The following is a 20,835-nucleotide window of genomic DNA, read 5'->3' as shown; positions in this document are numbered from 1 at the left end:
CACACACACACACACACACACACACACACACAACACAGGAGACTTGCAGCTATGACAGAACAGCTAGTTTAATCTATCCGCTTTGAAATACACACACACACACAAAACACAGGAGACCTGCAGCTATGCTGCAAAATGAAATCTGATAATTTTCTCATTATTCTTTTTCCTTGGTTAGTTGGGTTTATTTGAGGAAAACTGATTATGTTCTTCGACCGGCCTCTTTTCTCAGTCAACTTTAACTCAAGTAGTGATTGATTAAACGCAATAAATTACACTGTAATTGGTGCTATGTTAAGGTGCTCTCACCTGCAAAGGGAATCCTGGTAATTTAGCTCCATATCCACAATAGACTCAATGTTTTATAGAGAAAGCAAAATCCCACATTTTAGTTTTTAGCTCAAATTCTTTCCAAATAGTCACGCACATATAAAACCCTCAAAACACACACATCCCTCAGGTACACCAGCTCATTATCTAACCTGTCCAGGTGGGTGGTTAGTGCCCTGGAGTTTGCCGGGGGGCAGAGGATAACAAGCACGCCCAGGGACGTGTGACTGCCCCTGGCTACCACGCTGACCACACAAACCGGCCAGTCTGGGAGAAGCAGGCCAGGGCTGAACACACATCATTAGCCCAGCCGAGGAGACTCATTATGGGGGAAGAGGGAATGAGGGAGGGAGCGGCAGCCAACCCCCAGGACCGGCGGATCAGTGACTAGACCAGACCACCATTATACATTATGAAAGGAGGACTGGAAAGGACTCTGATATTTATACCATAGCATACAGTAAGCACACTTTAGATTTCTCTCTCGCTTTCGATCTCTAGCCTTCTCTCTCTCACTCTTGATTGTCTACCATCTCGCACCTTTTTTCCCTCTTCCTCTCTCCCTCTCATTTTAACTCTACCCCCCTCCCCCCCCCCCTCTCTCCCTCCCTCCCTCCCTCGCTCGTCACAAGGTATTGCCTGGCTGTGTAATCGATGACTACTTTAGGCCATTAGTGCTCTATGGGCCACTAGTGTGAGGTAGTGGACTGACTGGGCTCTTACATTACCGGCCACAGGGTCATGGGTTTTAAAAAGGCCCAATGAGAACCATAACATCTCGTATCTAACGGCCATGTCTGCATGCAGACACACTCATTAAAACACACACACACACACCCACACACACACACACACACTGCAGCCAGACATATAACAAAGGCCAGGCCAGACACGCTTCATCTTACACACAAACACATAGACTGGGTCATGTGACTATGCATTCAGAGCTGCACACACAGTAAGAACAGCCCACAGAGGCAAGCCCAGGCATGAACTGGGGCTGGGCGGTATACTGTATTTTACTATATACCGGTATTGACGCATGCACCGGTTTGGGTTTTTACTTTATCTTCAATAACAGCATTTCAGAGTTTGGTTTGTTAAATGTGATACACAACTCCAGAGAGTGTAATAGTTTTTATAGTTTACTCCCTTTGCAAGAGTCGTCTTTTTCCATCCCCTCCTGCTGCATGCCGCTTCCCACACCAAGCCCTTCTCCCTGTCACTCAAGGAGACAGCAGTTGCTCGACCAAGGAGTCACAAGCACTTTCTTGCCATTCACTCTGCAGTCTGCATGGTCAGATACAGTTGAAGCCGGAGGTTTACATACACCTCAGCCAAATACATTTAACCTCAGTTTTTCACAATTCCTGACATTTAATCCTAGTAAAAATTCCCTGTTTTAGGTCAGTTAGGATCACCACTTTATTTTAAGAATGTGAAATGTCAGAATAAGAGTAGGGAGAATTATTTATTTCAGCTTTTATTTATTTCATCACATTCCCAGTGGGTCAGAAGTATACATACATTCAATTAGTATTTGGTAGCATTGCTTTTAAATTGTTTAACTCCATTTGGAAAACCCATTTGTGACCAAGCTTTAACTTCCTGACTGATGTCTTGAGATGTAGCTTCAATATATACACATAATTTTCCTGCCTCATGATGCCATCTATTTTGTGAAATACACCAGTCCCTCCTGCAGCAATGCACCCCCACAACATTATGCTGCCACCCCCGTGCTTCACGGTTGGGATGGTGTTCTTCGGCTTGCAAGCATCCCCCTTTTTCCTCCAAACATAACGATGGTCATTAAGGCCAAAGAGTTCTATTTTTGTTTCATCAGACCAGAGGACACTTCTCCAAAAAGTACAATCTTTGTCCCCATGTGCAGTTGCAAACCGTAGTCTGGCTTTTTTTATGCCGGGTTTGGAGCAGTGGCTTCTTCCTTGCTGTGCGGCCTTTCAGGTTATGTTGATATAGGACTCATTTTACTGTGGATATAGATACTTTTGTACCTTCACAAGGTCCTTTGCTGTTGTTCTGGGATTGATTTGCACTTTTCGCACCAAAGAACATTCATCTTTAAGAGACAGAACGCATCTCCTTCCTGAGCGGTAAGACGGCATCGTGGTCCCATGGTGTTTATATTTGCGTACTATTGTTGTACAGATGACCGTGGTACCTTCAGGCATTTGGAAATTGCTCCCAAGGATGAACCAGACTTGTGCAGGTCTACAATTAATTTTCTGAGGTCTTCGCTAATTTCTTTTGATTTTCCCATGATGTCAAGCAAGGAGGCACTGAGTTTGAAGGTAGGCCTTGAAATACATCCACAGGTACACCTACAATTGACTCAAATTATGTCAATTAGCCTATCAGAAGCTTCTAAAGCCATGACATAATTTTATGGAAATTTCCAAGCTGTTTAAAGGCACAGTCATTTTAGTGTATGTAAACTTCTGACCCACTGGAATTGTGATACAGTGAATTATATGTGGAATAATCTGATTGTAAACAATTGTTGGAAAAATGACTTGTGTCACGCACAAAGTTGATGTCTTAACCGACTTGCCAAAACTATAGTTCATTAACAAGAAATTTGTGGAGTGGTTGAAAAACGAGTTTTAATGACTACCTAAGTGTATGTAAACTACCGACTTCAACAAGATGTTGGTGACATGCTGCATTCCCCAAGCATTCTATAATGACACTATTCGTTTGTGTATCTTACTGTATCAGAATAATCCTTCTATTTTCATGATCCCAACAGTTCACCAATTAACGAGGCCTAGTTTTGTTGCCCATATCATGCAGCCCTGCGTGGCACAGTGTGGAAATTATAACAAAAGGGCAGGAAATGCAGAAATGTATGAAAATGCTGAAAATTATTTTTGTTTGAAGTTGGATTGAACACTACAACAATTAGAATGGAGAAAGCCCCATCAAAATCACTTATAATATATGTGTTGCCACCCGAGGGTCATGCACTACTCAAAGCATATTCAGAACTTTTATTATTCAAAAACATAAAATACCTTCAAATACCGTCAAAAAATGTACAGAAATATTATGATATGATATTTTGGCTATATCGCCCAGCCCTAGCACAAGACAATAGTTTGGTTCTAACGGTCACAACAGCATTTCACACTCAATACATGCCGATTAAGCACTGTGTGGCAGTCTAACATGTCATGTTATTACAGAAAGGGAGTCACTGACCCCTATCCACAGTCTGTATGTGGTCTCTAAAACAGACATTAGCTCAGTACCAGCCGGGTTCTAGTGGAAGGCACTGGTAGACACCAGGAGTAGTATCTGGGCTGACAGGCTATTTCACGCCACGACACATGCGCTAACTTTACTACTCCCAGTCACACACACGCACACACATGTACGCACATACACACACACACACACACACACACACACACACACACACACACACACACACACACACACACACACACACACACACACACACACACACACACACACACACACACACACACACACACACATACTCATGGCACACTGTACTACTCCCAGTCTCGTCCTCTGAAAACTGCATCAGTAATCATTATGTTGAACAGACCCATAGCTGTTAAAACAGTTTCTGCTATTCCATCCTGGAAAATACTACTTCACTGTAGAAAGATCATCAATGACAAAATAACCAGCAAACTAGGGATGTGACTAGAGGTTGACCGATTATGATTATTCAACACCGATACCGATTATTGGATGACCAAAAAAAGCCGATATATATATAAATTGGGCGATTAATTGGTATATATATATATATATATATATATATATATATTTCCAATAATGACAATTACAACAATACTGAATGAACAATGAACACTTTTATTTTTACTTAATATAATATATCAATAAAATCAATTTAGTCTCATAAATAATGAAACATGTTCAATTTGGTTTAAATAATGCAAAAACACAGTGTTGGAGAAGAAAGTAAAAGTGCAATATGTGCCATGTAAAAAAGCTAACGTTTAAGTTCCTTGCTCAGAACATGGGAACATATGAAAGCTGGTGGTTCCTTTTAACATGAGTCTTCAATATTCCCAGGTAAGAAGTTTTAGGTTGTAGTTATTATAGGACTATTTCTCTCTATACCATTTGTATTTCATATACCTTTGACCATTGGATGTTCTAATAGGTACTTTAGTATTGCCAGCCTAAACGGGGGAGTTGATAGGCTTGAAGTCATAAACAGTGCAATGCTTGAAGCATTGCGAAGAGCTGCTGGCAAACGCAGTAAAGTGCTGTTTGAATGAATGCTTTCGAGCCTGCTGCTGCCTACCATCGCTCAGTCAGACTGCTCTATCAAATATCAAATCATAGACTTAATTATAATATAATAACACACAGACATACGAGCCTTAGGTCATTAATATGATCAAATCCGGAAACTATCATTTCGAAAACAAAATGTTTATACTTTCAGTGAAATACGGAACCGTTCCGTATTTTACCCAAGTCTAAATATTGCTGTTACATTGCACAACCTTCAATGTTATGTCATAATTATGTAAAATTCTGGCAAATTAGTTCGCAACGAGCCAGGCGGCCCAAACTGTTGCATATACCCTGACTCTGCGTGCAATGAACGCAAGAGAAGTGACACAATTTCCCTAGTGTAATATTGCCTGCTAACATGAATTTCCTTTAACTAAATATGCAGGTTTAAAAAAATATACTTCTGTGTATTGATTTTAAGAAAGGCATTAATGTTTATGGTTAGGTACAGTCGTGCAACGATTGTGCTTTTTTCGCAAATGCGCTTTTGTTAAATCATCCCCCGTTTGGCGAAGCTGGCTGTCTTTGTTAGGAAGAAATGGTCTTCACACAGTTCGCAACGAGCCAGACGGCCCAAACTGCTGCATATACCCTGACTCTGTTGCACAGAACGCAAGAGAAGTGACACAATTTCCCTAGTTAAAAGAAATTCATGTTAGCAGGCAATATTAACTAAATATGCAGGTTTAAAAATATATACTTGTGTATTGATTTTAAGAAAGGCGTTGATGTTTATGGTTAGGTACATTGGTGCAACGACAGTGCTTTTTTCGCGAATGCGCTTGTTAAATCACCCATTAGGCGAAGTAGGCTTTGATTCAATGATAAATTAACAGGCACCGCATCGATTATATGCAACGCAGGACAAGCTAGATAAACTAGTAATATCATCAACAATGTGTATTTAACTAGTGATTATGTTAAGATTGATCGTTTTTTATAAGATACGTTTAATGCTAGCTAGCACCTTACCTTGGCTCCTTGCTGCACTCGCATAACAGGTAGTCAGCCTGCCACGCAGTCTCCTCGTGGAGTGCAATGTAATCGGCCATGATCGGTGTCAAAAAATGCTGATTACCAATTGTTATAAAAACTAGAAATCGGCCCTAATTAATCGGCCATTCCGATTAATCGGTCGACCTCTAGATGCGACGACGTTAAAATCCATAACTTCAATATATGAACTGTCTAAATGCCATACTAATTTCTAAAGACACATGTTGACATTGTACACGCTCAAAACATGTTTTATCTGCAAACATTTCAAGTGAATCAATGGGTGATGGTAATTTCAGATCAAAAGTGAGGAGAGAAAAATAATGAATTGCCCCCACCCCTAATCTGATAGTGGGGTGGTAGATGCTCAGGCTGCCATACCGGCTCAGCTCAGGTGCCTACACGCACACACACACACACACACACACACACACACACACACACACACACTCTCTCTCTCTCTCTCTCTCTCTCTAACAGAGAGCCACTCAGCTTAGAGAAGTAATCTCAGACAGATTCAGCTCACAGGCCCAGCTCATGAGCTCCATCAGCAGCAGATGTTCATTTAAAATGGAAAATGAATGTGTTCATGCATTTCTTTTATTACTGGTGACCCCCAAGTCACTCGGCTCCGTCATATCCTCACATGGTCTCTCCCATCATTGGTATGCGGATGACACTCAACTACTTTTCTCCTTCCCCCTTTCTGACACCCAGGTATCGACACGCATCTCTGCATGCCTGGCAGATATCTCAGCTTGGATGAAGGCCCACCACCTCAAGCTCAACCTCAACAAACGGAGCTGCTCTTCCTCCCGGGGAAGGCTTGCCCACTCAAAGACCTCTCCAACACGGTTGAAAACTCCTAAGCCTGGCCCTCCCAGAGTGCAAAGAACCTTGACATGACCCTGGACAGCACCCTGTCATTCTCTGCAAACATCAAAGCAGGGACTCGCTCCTGCAGGTTCATGTTCTACAACATCCGTAGAGTACCACCCTACCTCACACAGGAAGTGGCACAGGTCCTAATCCAGGCACTTCTCATCTCCCGTCTGGAATTTTGCAACTCGCTGTTGGCTGGGCTCCCTGCTGGAGCCATGTTAGCATTTTATATACCCTTAAAGACCTACCTGCACGTGTAATGGGACTGTGTGTTGAACTGAATGAAGGTCAACAAAATCCACTCGAAACACACATATTACAGTGGTAACTGAGGTACCTCTGAGTGCTTCAGCAGTGAAAAGCTCAATAGGAATTTAACATGTTATCGAACTTAATGTTGATTGACTGTGACTGACTACACAAGTGGGTTTTCTGATTAGCCAAATCATTGTGTCTGCCCTGTCCTCTCCTCCTCTATCCTGTTCTCTCTTTTCTTTGATAAAGGAAGGGAAATATGATAGAGCGCCAGAGCCAATCTATCTGTTCTGTAATTCAGCAGTATTTCTAACTCTCTATTCTGACGAGCGGAGCAGAAAAATAGGCTTCGATGAGGTGGGTCATTAAACTCATTCACTTATATTAACGTTACATTCCTCAGCTTAGTGAAGCTCCGCCACCCCTGATGTACACTCGCTGGAAGATGAAGGGAACAGCGTATGTTTAATCTTCCTCTTCTCCACTGTTTTATCTGGTGTGGTAGTCTCTCTCTCTCTCTCTCTCTCTCTCTCTCTCTCTCTCTCTCTCTCTCTCTCTCTCTCTCTCTCTCTCTCTCTCTCTCTCTCTCTCTCTCTCTCTCTCTCTCGTTGGCAGCAGGTGCGAGAGACTCGCAACTTGTTAAAAGTTTAAAAGGCTTCTAACGTTTGTAATTTCCACTTTAAAAAGTTCAGATTTGATTTGCCCTAACTAAACATGTATCAACCCCTACATAAATGCGCATTAATTATAATCTACACAATAATTCACATTTCCTGTAACTGCAGGATTATTTTCCTGCTGTGAGAAATGGGTCAAATTAAGATCCTACACATAGGAAGGAAGTACGATGACAGTTTCTTGGCACCTGACAAATTGAATAGTGGGAAATTCGATTCTGGGGCTCCTGACAGGATGATATTGTGCAATATTAAATATTGATGAGTTCCTGCCGAAGCAGAAGTGAAAATAATTAACCAGGCAAACTGTGAGGAATCTTAATTAAAAGAGGGATCTCTTTCTCTTTACCTCGTTTCCTGTCTCTCTACCTCTTTCTTCCTTTATATCTCCCGCTCTTCCCCTCTCTTCCCCTTCTTATTTTCTCATTAATTAACACAGTCCATTTCTCAGAGAACAAAAAGGCAGATGGCCAATAAAATTAAAATCTGTGGATTTATGACATCGGGTTCCGCAACGACATCAGTTTTGTGGAACCAAATGGGTTAAATGGACTGTTTAGGGTGTGCTTTTACTTGTTTGGTCATTAATAACGGCTATAAAGAACATTCCACTCTTCCCACTATATACCTGTATGAGATAGTAGCTGTGCAGTTCCACGGAATAAGGTAATATCAGAATCCCTTTGGCAGGCATACAATAACCTTCCGCCCACACGCTCTTTCTTCTCCCACACGTGCATATGCTCTACATGTGTACAAACACACAGACAATTTGCACTTAGAATAGCTTCAATTCGGGCCTCCCAAGTGGCGCAGTGGTCTAAAGCATTGCATCGCAGTGTTAGCTGTGCCACTAGAGATTCTGGGTTTGAGTCCAGGCTCTGTCGCAGCCGGCCGCGACCGGCTGAGCACAATTGGCCCAGCATCGTCCGGGTTAGGGGAGGGTTTGGACAGCAGGGATGTCCTTGTCCCATCGTGCACTAGCGACTCCTGTGGCGGGCTGGGCGCAGTGCACATCGACACAGTGTTTCCTCTGACACATTGGTGCGGCTGGCTTCTGGGTTAAGTGGGCACTGTGTCAAGAAGCAGTGTGGCTTGGCTGGGTTGTGTTTCGGAGGAAGCACGGCTCTCGACCTTCACCTCCCCAAGTCCGTATGGGAGTTGCAGTGATGAGACAAGACTGTAAATACCAACTGGATACCATGAAAATGGGGTAAATAAATAACAAAAATAAATAGCTTCAATGTTGACTCCAATGCTTCCCACAAATGTGTCAAGTTGGCTGGATGTCCTTTGGGTGGTTGACCCTTCTTAATATACGTGGGAAACTGTTGAGTGTGAAAAACCCGGCAGCATCGCAGTTTTTGACACAAACCGGTGTGCCTGGCACCTACTGCCATACCCCGTTTAAAGGCACTTAAATATTTTGTCTTGCCCATTCACCCTCAATGGCACACATACACAATCCATGTCTCAATTGTCTCAAAATCTTTCTTTAACCTTTCTCCACCTCTTCATCTACACTGATTGAAGTGGATTTAACAAGTGGAATCAATAAGGGACCTGTGAACAAGTGTTCACCTGGATTCACCTGGTCAGTCTATGTCATGGAAAGAGCAGGTGTTTTTAATGTTTTGTACACTCAGTGTACATACATACAGTACATACATACATACAGTTGAAGTCGGAAGTTTACATACACTTAGGTTGGAGTCATTAAAACTCATTTTTCAACCACTACACAAATTTCTTGTTAACAAACTATAGTTTTGGCAAGTCGGTTAGGACATCTACTTTGTGCATGACACACTAATTTTTCCAACAATTGTTTACAGACCGATTATTTCACTTATAATTCACTGTATCACAATTCCAGTGGGTCAGAAGTTCACATACACTAAGTTGACTGTGCCTTTAAATAGCGTGAAAAATTCCATAAAATGATGTAATGGCTGTAGAAGCTTCTGATAGGCTAATTGACATCATTTGAGTCAATTGGAGGTGTACCTGTGGATGTATTTCAAGGCTTACCTTCAAACTCCGTGCCTCTTTGCTTGACATCATGGGAAAATCAAAATAAATCAGCCAAGACCTCAGGAAAAAAATTGTAAACCTCCACAAGTCTGTACAAACAATAGTATGCAAGTATAAACACCATGGGACCACGCAGTCGGTCAATAAGGCTCAGGAAGGAGACGTGTTCTGTCTCCTAGAGATGAACGTACTTTGGTGTGAAAAGTGAAATCATTCCTAGAACAACAGCAAAGGACCTTGTGAAGATGCTGGAGTAAACAGGTACAAAAGTATTTATATCCACAGTGAAATGAGTGCTATATCGACTTAACCTGAAAGGCCGCCTAGCAAGGAAGAAGCCACTGCCTCAAAACCTGCCATAAAAAAAGCCAGACTACGGTTTGCAACTGCACATGGGGACAGAGTCTTTTTGGAGAAATGTCCTCTGGTCTGATGAAACAAAAATGGAACTGTTTGGCAGCATCATGTTGTGGGGGTGCTTTGCTGCAGGACGGACTGGTGCACTTCACAAAATAGATGGCATCTTGAGGAAAGAAAATTATGTGGATATATTGAAGCAACATCTCAAGACATCAGTCAGGAAGTTAAAGCTTGGTCGCAAATGGGTGTTCCAAATGGACAATGACCCAAGCATACTTCCAAAGTTGTGGCAAAATGGCTTAAGGACAACAAAGTCAAGGTATTGGAGTGGCCATCACAAAGCCCTGAACTCAATCCTATAGAACATTTGTGGGCAGAACTGATAAAGCGTGTGCGAGCAAGGAGGCCTACAAACCTGACTCAGTTACACCAGCTTTGTCATGAGGAATGGGACAAAATTCACCCATCTTATTGTGGGAAGCTTGTGGAAGGCTACCTGAAACGTTTGACCCAAGTTAAACAATTTAAAGGCAATGCAACCAAATACTAATTAAGTGTATGTAAACTTCTGACCCACTGGGAATGTGTTGAAATTAATAAAAGCTGAAATAAATCACTCTCGTGACGTAATAAAGGAAGTTGCATATGTCGCAAGAGAAAAGAAAATTGACCCTTATTAAAAACTCACCAGATTATTTTCCATTAAAGGATGTCAATTTAACTCATCTGACTGCTATCGATAGTAAATAAATCCCTTTTGTGCATGTGCATAACTCTGTACAGATAAACCCGAGAGTTTTAGTGATGAAAGTTGGACAGAGGTTCTCGAAATCTCTGCGCCAGGAACACATGGACAGACTTCATTTCGGGGGCGCTAGTGAGCAAGCCATGGAGTAGGTCCCGTTTTTCCGAGCTCCTGCTGAAATTGCATTTATTTAATACTTTCTTTGTGCTTTGACCCCAAAAAAACTAGGAAACACAGCCTTTAAATGACATGCTTTACTTTGTTCATCTTTAATTTTTGTTTTGTACAAGTGGGAGCCGCGGCTCCTCCCCTCCGCTCGGCGAAAAAATTAACACAGAGGATTTGAAGGCCAAGATTCTTGCTGCCCTCAGAGCGGACATTTCATCTATACTCAAGTCGAAACTCAAGGAGGCGCTCAATGAGGACTTACAAGCAGTCAAGAATGAACTCACTAAGCACACAGCAATGGTTTGTACTGAACTGGATACAGTTAAGAAAAGTGTCTCCGACATGGAACAAGGCTTGGCAACATGATCAGACTACGACTACATTACAAACCACAGTTAAGAAGCTCAAAACTGATGTGGCTAGCCTTAACCTTGGGGAACAATGCATACATTTACAAGGTTATATGCAACGATTCAATACTTGAGAGCTCAAGTAAGAAAGCCTGACGGAAAACCTTGCGTCATTGTGGCTAAACTACACTACTATCAGGATTGTATTGATGTTCTTTGGCGTGCCAGAGAATTTGGCTCACTTCGATGCAGCGATACATCTATTTTCCCAGACTATGCCCCCAGCGTTGCCCGTGACCGTGCCACTTTCAATGATGTCAAGAGTCTGCTCCATGAACGGACCGATGTTCGGTATGGTCTGGCTTTTCTTGCCCAGCTCCGTATAACATACAACGGCAAAGAGTTCCAAGACCCCCACAAGGTGATGGCCACGTAAAGGCGAACATTCTTCCGAGGTCGGATGAAGCAAATGGCTGAATGTTTACCTATTTGGCGATTAGGATAATGGACGAATGTGTCTAACACTGCAGACTCAGTCTCTCTTTTGTAGATACTGTATAGCGTTGCTAGTGGTATCAGTTGATATTGTTATTATTAGGTAACGTTAGTGCCTTAGTTCTGGTGAGTCAATTCTCCTTTTGTTTTAACGTTTTATTTTTATTACCATTTCTATTTGTCGATGGTACCCGTATCCAGGGTAGATAAAGCACAGTTCTATTATTAGGTTACGTCATTTCATTAAAGACATTGCTGCTAACTTAGTGGTATTGCTAAAATGTTTTATACTTTCCTTTAAAACAGCCTAGTTTTGGGTTTCAAATTAGTATTTCCTATTCATTTATTATGCGCAACTTGTTTTAAAATCCTTCCCTATTTCAGCAGGGCTCTCTACTCGATAGGTTTAGCACATTATGTAAGGATATCTTTGCGTGGTAATTAGCGGCTACCTTGTTCTATTAGCTAACCAGGGTGGGTTTTCTTTTTCATACCAGACTTCAGAGTATTGTTTGTTTATGTTTTTTTATTCTTCTTTCAACTGTAATGGATCGGTTGTTATTGTAATCTGGCATCTATCCTTTTCCCACCTGACTTTACATGGCTAGGCCTAATATCATGAGAGCGACAGCTGGTTGCTCGATCACTTTTGCTAGCTGGAATGTTAAATCTTTAAATCACCCAGTGAACCGTAAAAGGGTTCTTTCTCATTTAAATCCCCTTAAAGTGGTAATCGCCTTTCTTCTGGATACACATCTGCGCACTTTGGATTGGTCAATCATATCATTCCAATTTTCATTCTAAAACTAGAGGAGCAACCATTTTAATGAGTAAAAACATTCCATTCGCAATGTCAAGTGTAGAGGCAGACTCAGCAGGCCGTTTCATTATTGTAGTAGGAAGACTGTATAATACACCTGTTATCTTGGCTAATATCTATGCACCAAATTGGGATTGTTCATTCATCACAAATGTATTTTCTCGATTACAAAATGTGGACACACACCACCTAATACTAGGTGGGGATGTGAATTGTGTACTGTCGTCCAATCTGGATCGTAGCTCTCCTAAGGTATCATCTTCATCAAAGGCAGTATCCACAATTCAGCTATTTCTTAAAACATATGACATATCTAATACGTGGAATTTCCACAATCCTTTTTTTCACCAGTTCATAAGACCTAACTTACAAACTACTTTTTCCTAGACAATAGATTTCTGCCACTTATCGCGGAGTGTGATTACCAAGCTATAGTCATTTCGGGTCATTCTCCTCTTGCTATGAAACCACTTATACCAAATACACAGCCTAATGATCTACCTTGGCCGCTTAACTCACTACTGCTATCAGAAGAAACCTTTGTTGCTTTTATATCATCTGAAATTGAGCTATTTCTCGAGCTTAATCAAAACCCCTGTATTATCTCCTGCAACAGTCTGGGAATCAATGAAGGCTTATCTAAAGGGCCAGATTATTTCGTACAGCGCAAGATTAAGGAAGTGCAATGTTCAACGCCTACGGGAACTTACAAATAAAAAATATATATTTTGATATGGCATATTCACACTCTTAATCTGCAGATTTACTAAAACAACGTTTGACACTTCAGACAGAGTTTGATCTTCTTTCAACTCGACAAGCTGAAAATCTAATTAGTAACTCTCGATAAAAAAATTGTGAACATGGAGAAATCAGGGAAAATGCTAGCAAATCAAACCATATCTGAGATAACTGATGAGCTGGGTAACAAATGTATTGATCATTTAGAGGTAAATTCATGCTTTCATAACTTTTACTCACAATTATACACTTCGGAAACCGCTGGTAATACTACCTTACTCAATACCTTCTTTGAGAACTTATATATTCCTACAGTTGACCCTGAGATAGCTGCTGAATCAGAAGAACAGTTCTCTGTAGAAAAGATTGTGTTGACAATAAAATCTATTCAGTGAGGTAAATCCCCTGGACCCGACGGATTTCAGAGCCATTTCTCAGATCAACTCTCTCCTCTCTTGCGTTCAGTATTTGAGGAATCATTCTCCTCAAACTCTTTACCCTTAACAATGAGAAAAGCATGTATTTTTGTGTGTGGTTCATATAGGCCAATTTATTTACTGAATTGCGATGTAAAGATACTTTCTAAGATGATTGCTTAACGTTTTGAGTCAGTCCTTCCTTCCATTATCTCTACAGATCAAACTGGTTTCATTAAAAATCGTCATTCATTTTTCAACATCAGATGTCTTTATAATATACTTTATAACTCCTCTTCATCTGACACTCCAGAGATATTGTTATCACTGATCGGGTGGAGTAGGATTATCTATTTTATACTCTCAAACAATTTGGATTTGGTCCTAATTTTATGTCCTGGATCAAAGTCCTTTACTCCTCCCCTATGGCTGCAGTGCGCACAAATAATAACCTATTTCCAACTTCAACGTGGGACAAGACAGGGTTGTCCTCTATCCTCTCAGCTGTTTGCCATCACAGTTGAGCCTTTAGCCATACCAAAACGTAATAACACCACTATCAAAGGTATTTGAAGAGGGGGCTTAGAGCATAAAGTTTCACTCTGTGCGGATGACATGCTATTATATATGTCTGACCCTTTAACTGGTATTCCAGAGATCCAGGTTCTACTAAAGACATTTGGTAAAATATCCAGGTATACGGTTAATCTACAAAAAAGTGAATTAATGCCTATTAATCCTTCTGCCGTCCAAACTTATTTTAGTCATGTACCCTTCAGAGTGACTTCACAGAAATTGAAATATTTAGGAATTTGGGTCACACACAATTTCCAAAAATCTCTATAAAGCCAATTTCCCTCCCTTGATACTCCGCCTGAAACAGGATCTTGAACTCTGGGATTTACCCTCTTTCTTTGGGGTGGAAGAATTAACACCGTTAAAATGAAACAGTTCAGGCGATCGTTTGGTCTCAGTGAATGCTCAACTTCTGCCCCATTATTAAAGAACCATACATTCTCTCCATCATATTAGACAGGGTGTTTTATATCTGGTCTGGAAAAGGGATCTCCTCACTGATATGGATTTAGCATCTTTTGAACAGTTAGTACAAAAAAATCTAAATTCCTAGATCCCATTTCTTTAGATACCTGCAATTGCGTAGTTTTGTATCTTCATACTCTAGTCACTTCCCATCACGTCCACCTACCTACGTTCTAGATTATATTTTTAAAGTGAACCCTTATACCAAAGGCTTATACTTTATACCAATATACCAATCTGGATTCCCTGAACTCTCTTAAGAACCAATGGGACGAGGATTTAGGTGAACAACTCTCAGACGAAACTTGACAGAGTATGCTTCAGAGAACACATTCCTCATCTATATGTCTAAGACATGCTGTAATTCAATTTAAAAGTAGTTCATCAGCTGCATTGGCCAAAGGCAAAATGATCCAAGATTAGACCAGAAATAGATCCCACTTGTGACCGATGTAAGCAGGCTCCTGCTACTTTATTACACATGTTTTGGACATGCCTGAAATTGACAGATTTATGGATATCACTTTTGAGACGTTTTCTATGATACTGGAGAGACCTATAGAACCTTGTGCCTGTATTGTATTATTCGGAGTGCACCACATGAGGCCCTGTTGGAGCATGGGGGGGTCGTTCTCCACATTTAATGTCAGTTTCATTGTGAACTTTACCCCACAACAGAAGCACGCGAGGGAGTTCCATAACTTCCATTTAACGTTTCCATTTAAGCGGAGCTCCAGACCCAACAGCTGAGCATTCGTGCAACCCTTAACTCGCTAGATACGGTTTTCCATAAGCAAAGTCAACTTTAGAGTGGAGTTTAAACCACCTCTGCCGAGTGAATGTATCGATTTAAATGGTTTTGCAGTGCGTTTATCGCAGTTATTTCTTGATGCGCATCAGTTCTCGTGTTCCCTCACCTTGAAGAGCAGAAGCAGTCAGCCACAGCTGTTTCAATACCCACACACCTGAAAACACTATTTAAATGTCAAATCAGTCAAAATACAACAATGTGACATTGAACACTAAGTGGGCAAGAGAGAGGGGTAGGGAATTGCATGTCTGTTTGATTGTACCGCACTGCATATCACCCTCAACGCCTCTCTCTCCCTCTCAGTCAAGAGAATGAAAACCAAAGGGAAGAGCAAAGAGAGGTGGCTTATGGGAAAAAACTAAAGCTGCCCCTAAATGACTGTCTCTCTCTCCCTCTCTCTCTCTCTCTCTCTCTCTCCTTCTCTCTCTCTCTCCTTCCTTCTCTATCTACCAGCCCTGTCGCAGACTAATCCTAGATAATGAACAGACTTAAACCACAAAACCTTTAATGACCGCATCAGATGTTCCATCCCAGACCAGGCCATCTTGGTTTAAAGCCAATAACAAGACCTTTCCTTTACGGTCAACAACAGCTGCTGTATCAACCTGCGTACATGCATGCTTGTGTAGGCTTGTATGCATAGTGTGTGTGCATGTGACTGTGTGCATTTGTACTGTACCTATGTGTGCATAGGTGCGTACATATTTGCATGTATAAATGGGTGCGTGTGTGTGTGCGCCACGCATGAATGCCTGTCTGAGTGTGTCGAGATCAGACAGTGACCAACGTGTTCAATGAGGTCAGTTACCCCCACCCCCACCCCCACCGACTACCCCTCCCTGGGGTCTTGGGATGAAATGGATTGGTTCTAAATAAAGTTGTGTGATTCAGGACAGGACGAGGGGGGGAGCCGCGAGTGCACCTGTGTGCAGTGGGTAGGCAGGCACCTTACAGCTGACATGCATTCATGGGCATCAAAGCAGCAGAAAGCAGCACCTGCGCTCAGACAGGACCCTGGACGGACGGGAGCAACTACGCAGAACAGTCCACCGCGGTGTCACGGGAGGAGGAGGAGGAGGAGGGGGAAAGAGAAGGAAGTGGGGTGAGCATGGTAAACGCTGACGCGCTGCGTGCTGATGTCTGTGGCGGAGCTACAAAGAGGAACAGAACCGAATAGAGCTGCTCCCCCCGATATGACACGCTACTGAAGTTTCAACAACCCACACAGCAATCTGCATGAGAAACCAAGTGGCCAGGTGCAACATCAAACATTCAACACAGATATCATTTGAAATAGACCAAGGTGACCATCATGCTATGAATGTATGAATTTGCCAGACGGTCAGGTCGTTGTACTCACCTACAGACTTGATAACTGGAGAAGGAGAGAGGGAGAGAGGGAGAGAGGGAGAGAGGGAGAGAGGGAGAGAGACGGAGAGAGAGAGTGAGAGAGAGAGAGAGAGAGAGAGAGAGAGAGGGAGAGGGAGAGGGAGAGAGGGAGAGAGGGGGGAGAGAGAGAGAGAGGGAGAGGGAGAGGGAGGACTCTGGTGATCTGCTGCATTAAAGCCAGTGTAATGATATGTAAAGGTCTCCGACTAGCACGGCCGGCACAGCTGGCCCCAGAGAGCTACTTCTTAAGGGTGAGTGGGATGTTAAAGCGCATCGTCAAACAGCTTATAAAATCTTAATGCAGTTTAGGGACGGCGCTCTCTAAAGAAAACAAAACATTATCGACAACAACAGGGCATAAACAGAGTGGCCATCAGACACGGATAAGCATGCACTACACACACACACACGCACCATTATCTGTGAATCTCAGTAAGTGTGTGTAAGGTGGAGGAACGTGGGTCTCTCAGTAATAGCGGTGTAGAGCATACTGAGCGTCAGCTCCCACTGAAGCAGGGGCAGGAGGTCTGAATAGAGAGAGGGCGGGGGGGGAGACTCTGATGGGGTAAACACATTGAAAACAGACCCCATGAAGCAGCGGATGAAAAGGAGAGAGAGAGAGAGAGAGAGAGAGAGAGAGAGAGAGAGCGAGAGAGAGAGCGAGAGCGAGAGCGAGAGAGAGAGAGAGAGAGAGAGAGAGAGAGAGAGAGAGAGAGAGAGCTTGAGGAGAGATCAGCGGGGCTGAGGATGGGGGAGTGATGGGGAAAGGATGGGGTGTATAAACAGTCCTCCTCTCCTATGGATATTTACCTACGAGAAATCCACGTCTTCTTGGGCCTGCCTGATTTTCTCCCAAGGCTCGAATATCTTCTGTGGCGCTTCATCTCTCCATCTACACCCCTCTATCACTATTCCCCCCCCCCCCATGATAAAGTGCCCCAGGAGCTTGTTATAGCGTGTTAAGATATCGGCTCAGCTCGGATCAGCACAGTCAACAGGGCTGCCGATGACGCCGCCACGCAATGTCTTGAATACCGGGCCGTGAGCGCTGCCAGCCATCAAAGAGGACCGGGGCGGGGCATCTAGGCCGCCTCGCCGTCGCTCTCACTGCAACGCATGACAAGCAAAATCCCCTCAAGGTAAAGAGTCGCTCTGGGAGCTTAGCGAGAGCCCTGCTACGGGTGTATGGAGGAGATACGTACGGAAGGTGTAATTGTCATCGACGCAAACAGCCTTATCCGCTACGGAGCTAGCTGGAGGTAAGAGAGATGAGGTAGGCAGGGAGGAAGGGAGGAAGAAAGAAAGAGAGAGACACAATAGGATTTCATCCACTCTAAAAAAAAAGGTACAGAATCTTCAGAGGAGGACAGGATGCATGCTTGTGTGTGTGTGTGTGTGTGTGTGTGTGTGTGTGTGCTTAATTATGAGAGGCTGTGGCTGTGTGACGCTAGTGTTGGCGCCGCGCTGAGCGGAGATCTTAGTGCAGAGATACCAAACCATCAAAGCCTTTACTGTCCCTCGGCGAGGACCGGCCTGGAAAATCACGTTTCACCCCTCTCTCCTAAAATGACACACAAACACACACACACACACACACACACACACACACACACACACACCCTCGTGGCAACAATGACAGCACAGTTCCAGCGACCTCACCTCAACTCCCAAATCCTACTTTTTAGCAAACTCTTGATTTCCCACTCCTAAGCCATAGTAAGACGTCCGCGTCGAATTCCCTCAAGGGAGAATGTGAAGTTTAAAGCAGACATCTTCTTCAGAGTCTAGGGAGATTGAATGGCTAGTCATGGCCCTATGGCCCTGAAACTAACTCAGAACACATAGGCGGGGGGGGGCAAAATAACCTACCTCTGTTTGACTTCAACACAAACTTTGCGGTTTTACAATGACATGCAGCAGAAACAGAAAGCTAGGTATTACGTCTAGCAGACGGATTTAATACCTTTAGAGGTATCTATGTTTAATTCATGAGTGTTCTTAGTGGAGCCGTATGTTGGTCTGCATCGCAGCGCTCCCCCCTCGCACTCTGACTACAGAGCGAGAACTGGTCATGAAAAACAGGATTATAACAGGGGATGTAAATAAACCTGAGTCACATTAAGATATTCCCTAATCTGTGTAAGGGATTAGCTGATGATAGCCTGTCAGGCGCTGGGGAGATCAAATGGAAACAAAACAACAGAGAGAACAAGACGGAGAGAGGAAGAGAAAATAGGATTTTTGGGCCGGGAGTTTGACTTTGAACAATATGTCAGTTTGCGCAGGCAGAGAGGAGTCGCGGTGAGGTGCAATGTCGGGCCACGGCAGAGAGGAAAATCCGGCTTGACGGTTAACAAGGTAATCAGAGTTAAGAAAAGAAACAACAAAAACAAGAAGCCACATATTCCCCTGGTTACGCCCTTCTCTCACTGGGCTTTGGAGGGAGGGGGGAGGGGGGGGAATAAGGGAAGGTTAGAGAGAGAGAGAGGTTTTTATGAGGGCTCCACTACTGCCCAATACAATTCTGCTGTCCATCATTGTTACCTCAAAGCCTGAGAAAACGCTGACGCAAGTTGATAAAAGGTGGTTCACATTGACCCGTGCAAGGTAAACACTCTAGTCGGGGTTTCCTGAACTGGGTTGCGTGGGTGCACATTCGGGTGTGCAGCTGATTCGAAGAACCGACTCATCATCAAGTTTTGATGATTTGAATCAGCTGTGTAGCGCTAGGGCAAAAAAACCAAAACGTGCACCCAGGGGGAGCCCCCCAGGAACAGGGTTTGGGAAACTCTACACTAGAGGAGACTGCCTCTCCTCTACTCTCCATGTCAGTAGCCTGTGGCCGGTTGGCCAGGTCAACCATGTGTCTATTGGTGGAAAGAGCAGCCTGATTGACAGGCCCAGAAGACAAACCTTTATATTAACGCCTTGACTGCCTGTGACACCAGTCTACGAGTCTACCGTGCTCCAGGCTCTGCCTGTGACACCAGTCTACCAGTCTACCGTGCTCCAGGCTCTGCCTGTGACACCAGTCTACCAGTCTACCGTGCTCCAGGCTCTGCCTGTGACACCAGTCTACCAGTCTACCGTGCTCCAGGCTCTGCCTGTGATATTCACATTTGCTCCTCTATCTGTGTGTGTGTGTGTGTGTGTGTGTGTGTGTGTGTGTGTGTGTGTGTGTGTGTGTGTGTGTGTGTGTGTGTGTGTGTGTGTGTGTGTGTGTGTGTGTGTGTGTGTGTGTGTGTGTGTGTGTGTGTGTGTGTGTGTGTCTCTCTCTACCCTCATTTCCCCTCTCTTCTTCTCCGTCGCTCTCGGTCTCACTTCGTTTGTCTCACCTCTGTTTCTCCTCTCTCTACCTCCCTCTCTCTCTCTCCAGCCATCTCTCTCCCTTTTGTCGCTCTCTCTCCCCTTCCCCGCTCTCCCTCCGTATATACCGCTTTGCTGTGCCACTGCCAGTATGACCCAGGTTTCCCTCCTGTGGCAGGGACCATTCTCATTAGTACGCAGACAGCCCATAAAGGCCCGTGAAATATTCTCCCCCCAGCACAGACCCACAGCCCTATAAATCACCACAACCTCCACAGCCACAGAGCAGCCCACTGGCAAATCAATGGCAGGCTAGAGACCCAAGCACTCACGTGCAATCCATAGGGGCCGATTGGGGTGACGGGACAGAGGGGGGGGGGGGGGGATAGAGGAAAGGGTGAGGGAGGAGGGATTGAGGGAGTAGAAAGGAGGATTAGAGGTGGAGTGGTACAGTGGAGAGAGGGTAGAGAGTGGAGAGGAGGGAGAGCGGGAGGGGGGAGTGGGGAGGGAGGGAGGGAGAGAAGTGGGTTGGGGGAGAGAGGATAGAGGGGTGAAATCAGTGAAAGGAGTGAGAGTGTAGATAAGGAGGGAGGGCGTGGAGAGAGCGAAGAAGGGAGAGAGGAGGAAGAGAGAGAGAGAGAGAGAGAGAGAGAGCATCCTGTTGATGATGAATGTGTCCTCGTGGAGAATGCG

The 20,835-nt window shown here is 43.7% G+C and overlaps 1 protein-coding gene across 4 annotated transcripts in view; it reads right to left on the bottom strand.

Annotated features, from left to right (window-relative positions):
- The window catches only part of lrp8 (low density lipoprotein receptor-related protein 8, apolipoprotein e receptor), a 270,817-nt gene that overhangs the window by 243,688 nt on the left and 6,294 nt on the right, over positions 1-20,835 (bottom strand). The gene's annotated exons all lie outside the window — the stretch shown is intronic.

This window comes from Salmo trutta, chromosome 4, assembly GCF_901001165.1.
Source record: "Salmo trutta chromosome 4, fSalTru1.1, whole genome shotgun sequence".
NCBI classification, from domain to species: Eukaryota; Metazoa; Chordata; class Actinopteri; order Salmoniformes; family Salmonidae; genus Salmo; species Salmo trutta.
The sequence above is the reverse complement of the archived record's forward strand: the minus strand, read 5'-3'. Positions and strand labels throughout refer to the sequence as shown.